We start from the raw sequence: 6676 nt of genomic DNA on the forward strand, positions 1-6676 counted from the left end.
AGATGGTGGGGGTGGCGTCGCCAGAGGAGGCCGCCAGCGACGACGCTGAGTGGCAAGGGCGGCGGAGGCGTTCGAGCTCCATTCGAAAACACGGCGGGGCGGCCTAGGGGGGTCAGCGCGGGTTCGGGGCAATGCTGCACGCACTCTGGAGCGTGCCAACGGCTGGCGCAGGTGCTCGGGAGCACGCACGATGCGCGGGCGACGACCATGGTGGATGGCGGAGCACGGCAACACGACGGGGCGGCTACGGCTACGAAGAGGGACATGGGAGAGAGGAAGGAGGAGCAGGGGCTCACGGGCATTGCAGAGAAGGCCCAGGGACAGCTCGAGGTGGCCGGAGTCGACGTCGAACGGCTGCGGGGACCCAAGGAGGAGGGCGACGTTGTGCGGCCGTCCGTCTCGATCTTCTCCATGCAGACAACGTAGATGAGGCCGGCGGAGCTCCTGGACGTGTCGGAGAGGGACGAGGACGACGGTGGCCGCGGCTAGCATGGCGGCGAGGCCATGGGCGTGCTCGGGTGAGGGGCGGATCTAGAGAGGGAGAGCGCGGTTGAGTGGGAGTGGGGGAGTGAGTGGGAGAGGGGATCGAGGAGTCGGGGGCATGGCGCCCTTATCCTCTCGTTGGCGCTTCCGGCGAGGTGGTCGGGGGCGACTGCGGGGCTCGGTCGGAAGAACAGTGGAGGGGAGGAAGACGACAGGAGGAGGAGCTGGGACGGGTCGGCTGGCCTGTCCCTGTGGTCTAAGGCCCAGGGGCAGGGGGACTTCTTTTCCTTTTTTATTATTTTGCTTTTCTTTTTATTTCCTTTTGTTTTGTTTTATTTTCAAAAAGCAAAATAGTTTTATAACATACAAAACTTGCTCCTAAATTATTGTACACTAATTAGGCCACTGTCACAAAAAGTTTGGCACTTAAATAAATTAGATTAGAATTTCTTTTATAATTCTAAAAGCAATTAAATTGTTTTTATGCCCTCTGTTTTAAATGTTTTAGGGCACTTGGCGGGGGATGCAGACATCACCGCAAGCTTACAACTCAACACCAACACCTTACTAACTTAAGCCTACTCTCTTACAAAACAGTTGAGAACACCTAAGCCGTCCACTCCTTGACCTTCTCCATGATGTGCTTGTGCAAATGGATTGCCGACTTGATTTGCTCTGGACGATTGAATACTTTAGCATTCCTCTTATTCCAAAGTGACCAAGCAACCGCAATGATGAATGTGTAAAATCCTCTTCTATTTACTCTCTGGAAGGTCACTCGCTTGCAGCCACCAATCAAGGAAAGTATCATCTACTTCCAGCCGTCTAACTGTGATATTGAGGTCCAACAAGCACCGATGCCAAATGTCCCTCGCGTATCCACATTGGATGTGGATGTGCTCCATATCGTCTTCCTCTTGGAGGCATGTGTAGCAGGTGGATGGACTGTCCACAACCCATGCTGAGCACGTCGATCTGATGTCTAGATTCGATGATGTACCAAAAGCCAAGCGTGTAATTTACACTTAAGCGGTCATTGTCAGCAGATGGTCGAGCAGGTGCAAGCATGGTACTCCGTGCTAATGAGGGCAACATTATTTTCTCATCATGCAGGGAACTATTCTCATGCAAAAATGCTTTGGAGTCAGAGCTTAGTGCTTGCATGGAAGGCCTATCAATTGCTATCCAAAGAACGGAGCTTCCCATTCTTGTGGAGATGGACTCCTTAGAAGTTGTCAACCCGATAACTGATGAAGCAACAAATAGATCAATTTTTGCCTCTTTGGTACGGGAGATCAAGCATTTGAGGAGTCTTCGGATGACTCGTTTCACACATATTAATCGCACTCAAAATAATGTTAGTGATTCTTTAGCTAAGTATGCTAGAAGTGAAGGATGAACTGTCGTTTGGTTGAACTCTGGCTTGTGAGAGGTTATTGATCTTTGTACTTCAGACAGTAGCTTTGCTACCACTTGAGTAATACAAATTTCACCCGCAAGAAAAACACATCAAATAGTACTGTAGTACTTTTGCACGCTAAGTGTAGAGAAGAATAGAGAAGAATTGAACAAAGACAACCAGTACATTCTAATCTTTTTTAATCTCTGTGAGCCATGTACATCGCACACGGTATCCAATTTTCTCTTCACATCAATATGAACCACACGCATGATCACAAGCATGGATCAAACGAGCAGTGCGTCCGTGGAGATGAAGCTGTAGATGGCCATGTCCCTAACGGCGCCCTTGACCACGCAGTACCTCCGCAGCACGGCCTCCCGCCGAAACCCGGCCTTCTCCAGCACGCGCTGCGACGCGATGTTGCACACGTCCACCAACGCCTCCACGCGCTCCCAGCCCCTCCACCTCCTCGAACACCGTGGCGACCGCTCGCCTCACAGCAGCCGTGGCCATGCCCTTGCCCCAGTGCGCGCGCGCCACCACGTACCCGAGCTCGGCGCGGCACGCGTCCGCCGTCGGCGACACGGACCCCGAGCCGACGGGGCGGTCGCCGCCGGGGAGGCATACGGCGCAGAACCAGGGGTACGGCAGTGCGGTGTCCCGAAGAAACGCGAGCAGGGCGTCGCGGGACGTGTAGGGGTCCCACGTCATGAAGGTCGTGACCTCGGGATCCGACACCCACGCCATCATGGCGTCGGCGTCGGCGAGGTCGAGCGGCCGGAGGGTCACATCTCGCACGCGCTCCATCGTCGTGGCGGGCGCTTCTTGCTCCATTCCCCGGCCTAGCTTGTTTGGACTTTTGGACACAGTCACTTGAGAAGCTGGATATAGTTAGTGGTCCAACGAATCAATAGTCTGCGAACTGGTCACCGGATCCTACAAGACTCCAAGAGCAACGCGTTACACGTCATCACCAACAACGGCCCACCTGGGAGTTGTGAATTTGCGATGTGTACCGAGATGGCACGAGATGTCATTGTCGCGGTCAGTAGATTTGAATTTAGATAAAGAAATATTGATCGAGCACGCAACAACCAGCGTGAGGAAAAAGAGCCCTGCTCCGGTGCTCCTTCCTAACCTAGTTTCCGAAGGGTATTTTTATCCCCGCGAGTTTGTTTTTTTCCTGGCCCGCCGTAGCCCAGATCCCAGCCCTGTCTAGTACTGTATAACCCAGACCGTATATGTACAGTACCCTTGTCCGAAAAAAAACATCACACGACCCCACGACCATGTAAGATCTGTCGAATCCAATCATTCACGCAACTTGTAACACCCTCGATGCGACTACATCTCCCACGTGTCGAGGCACGACTTAGAGGCATAATCGCAATGAAGGCATATGTCGCAAGTTAGACAATCTTCACAACATCCCATGTAATATAAATCATAAAGGGGAGATAACATAGTTGGCTTACACTCGCCACGTCAATCAAGTGCATAAATAACATTACATCATTCAAACACTCATGGACCGACTACGGCGCCAAAATAAAAGAGAGCCCAACTGGGCACCACTACTGATCATCAGGAAAAGAAATATAGTAACGTTGAGAGTCTTCGTCGAACTCCCACTTGAGCTCAAACGCGTCTCCTGGAGCAGAATCATCAGGCCCTGCATCTGGTGTAATAGTAATCTGTGAGCCACAGGGACTCAACAATCTCGCACCCTCGCGATCAAGACTATTTAAGCTTATAGGTATGGCAAGGTAAAATATGTGGAGCTGCAGCAAGCGACTAGCAAGTATGGTGGCTAACTTATTCGCAAAAGAGAGCGAGAAGAGGAGGCAAAGCGCGAGCGAGAAACTAGAGAACAACCTGCGCAAACATCACTCCAACACCGTGTCCACTTCCCGGACTCCGCCGAGAAGAGGCCATGACGGTAACACACTCAGTAGATTCATTTTAATTAAGTTAAAGTTCGAGTTATCTACAACCGGACATTAACAAATTCCCATCTGCCCATAACCGCGGGACGACTTTCGAAAGTTCAAATCCCTGCAGGGGAGTCCCAACTTAGCCCATGACAAGCTCTCACGGTCAACGAAGGAATAGACCTCCTCCCAAGACATTCCGATCAGACTCGGTATCTCGGTTCTTCAAGACACTTCGACAGCTTAAAATAAGACCAGCAACACTGCCCGAATGTGCCGACAAATCCCGATAGGAGCTGCACATATCTCGTTCTCAGGGCACACTCAGATGAGACTAGCTACGAGTAAAATCAACCCTCAAGTTTCCCCGAGGTGGCCCCGCAGGCAGCTCAGTTTGGACCAACACTCAGAGGAGCACTGGCCTGCGGAGGGGGGTTTAAATAAGATGACCCTCGGGCTCCGGAAACCCATGGGAAAAAGAGGCTAGGTGGCAAATGGTAAAACCAAGGTTGGGCATTGCTGGAAAAGTTTTAATCAAGGCGAACTATCAAGGGGTTCCCATTATAACCCAACCACGTAAGGAACGCAAAATCCGGGAACATAACACCGATATGACGGAAACTAGGGCGGCAAGAGTGGAACAAAACATTAGGCGAGAGGCCGAGCCTTCCACCCTTTACCAAGTATATAGATGCATTAAGATAACATGGCAATAAAATGATATCCCAACAAGTAAATAAATGTTCCAACAAGGAACGGCCTCCAATCTTCACCTTCAACTAGCAACGCTATAAGAGGGGCTGATCAAAGCGGTAACATAGCCAATCAATGGTTTGCTAGGACATGGTGGGTTAGAGGTTTGACATGGAAATTTGTGAGGCTTGAAAGAAAATGGTAGGCATCGTAGCATTGGCATAGCGAAAGAGCGAGAAAACTAGCATAGCAAAGATAGTAGTGATTTCGAGGGTATGATCATCTTGCCTGCACAGTTGTCAGAGTTGACTGGATCCTCGAAAGCAAACTCAACGGGCTCCTCGTTAGCGAACTCGTCTCACGGCTCTACCCAAACAAGACAAACAAGCAACAAGGACACAATCAACCACGTGCAAGGATCAAACAATATGATGCAAAGATGATATGCTATGCGGGATGCGATGCGGGATGCATATGCAAGATGTAACAAGAAATGCAAGAACCTGGCCTCAACATGGAAATCCAAGTGTGCCACTGGAAAGATGAGATGAAATCGCTTGAAAACTATATAAAGAACGCCGGAATCGGAGTTACGGTTTGGACATGGCAAGCGATTCAAATATGACACCGGTCTGCGATTTACAGCAAATAGCCATCTAAATGCAACGAGATGAACATGCTACAGCACCGAAACATGACAAAAAAATACATGGCAGGGATGCATATAAGATGCTTAACAAAAGACTAGCACTGAGCTACGGCCAATTCATCCATTAACAGGTTCAAACAAGCATGGCAAAAATGCATATGGTAAACAGATCTCAGACTTAGTGAAATTAACACTTGTCTGGAATTTCAGATCAGGTAGCACTCTTCGGAGCAACACAACTACATGCTACAGGACCTGAACATGGCAAAGTAAAGCATGGAATGGAGCTACTCAAAGAGCTTAACAAAAGTCCTTTAGTGACCTTGAGCCAAAAGGGATCAGAAAATACAATTGCAAGCATGTGAACATGGCAAAAACATAATCAGATCACAGACTTAGTGAAAACTGGAACATGCTGAAACATAACTCAAGTAGGCATGTTTACGAGCTTGATGCACTCACTACGGGGAAAGTCATGATAAGCTAAGCATACACCCATTAAGAACACACAAAATGCAAGCTAGACATGGCAAGAACAATAGCATAGCATGCACGGATCAACTACAACATCATCGGCAAAATTGCAAACAAGTTGACAATCTGCCCAGATTCACAAAGTAGCAAAAGTAGAGCTCGATTGACTCAAGCTAGGGTGCTCCATAATTGCAAACAAAGACATGGATGCATAGAGCACTACAATATTATCAAAATATCCTTACTGATCATCCTCAAAAGAGGCACGGATCACTAGGAAACAACATGAACATATGGCATCATGAGATAAACAGATCAAGGACTTAGTGGAATTGCTAAGTCCCTGAAATCAGAATTAACAAGTGCACCATTTTGCAAGCTTGTACAAGTCACCACACACATCACAAAAATACATGGGTTGCACCTCTGGAAAGATGACAAAACCCTTAACAAAACATTTGTAGAACATCAGGGCATATCATGCACACATTAATCATGGCAAAAATGACAAAAACCTAAATGGAGTAGCAGATCTGACAATTATCTCAAGTAGCCCTCTTCCAACAGCATTTCGGGCATCAAGATGAGCTCAAATGAAAATGATGCAATGGAATGAAATGATGTACTCTCTGAGATGAACATTTTGATATGCTACATGCATGAATCAAATCTACAGATGCAAACTTACGGGGCTATGAATAGGAGCACTTGAACTACAGACTTTGGAAAAAAATTGAGAGGTCAACCCCTAGGGTTTCAGATCCAGATCGGATCTCGCCGGGGCACGGACGCCGAGGTTCGCCGGAGCGGCTAGGAGCTCGCCGGCGAGGACTTGGAGGGTGCCGGGACGCCGTGGGCGTCGAGAAGGAGGGAGGAGGACGACCGGGCGGTGGTGACGCTGCCGGTGGCCGGCGTTGGCCGCGGCGGCTTGGTGCGGCGCCGGCTAGAGGAGGCGGCGTGGGTGGCTCGATGGGGACGGCGTGCGGCGGCGGGGCGCGCCGGAGTCGAGGGAGGCGGCGGCGCGGCGTGGAAGGAGGCGGCGCG

The 6676-nt window shown here is 49.8% G+C and overlaps 1 pseudogene; it reads right to left on the reverse strand.

Annotated features, from left to right (window-relative positions):
* Positions 1–2169: 2169 nt before the first annotated feature.
* LOC119289020 lies at positions 2170–2719 on the reverse strand (annotated as a pseudogene).
* Between the last annotated feature and the right edge of the window lie 3957 nt (positions 2720–6676).

This window comes from Triticum dicoccoides, chromosome 4A (genome assembly GCF_002162155.2).
Source record: "Triticum dicoccoides isolate Atlit2015 ecotype Zavitan chromosome 4A, WEW_v2.0, whole genome shotgun sequence".
Taxonomy (NCBI): Eukaryota; Viridiplantae; Streptophyta; class Magnoliopsida; order Poales; family Poaceae; genus Triticum; species Triticum dicoccoides.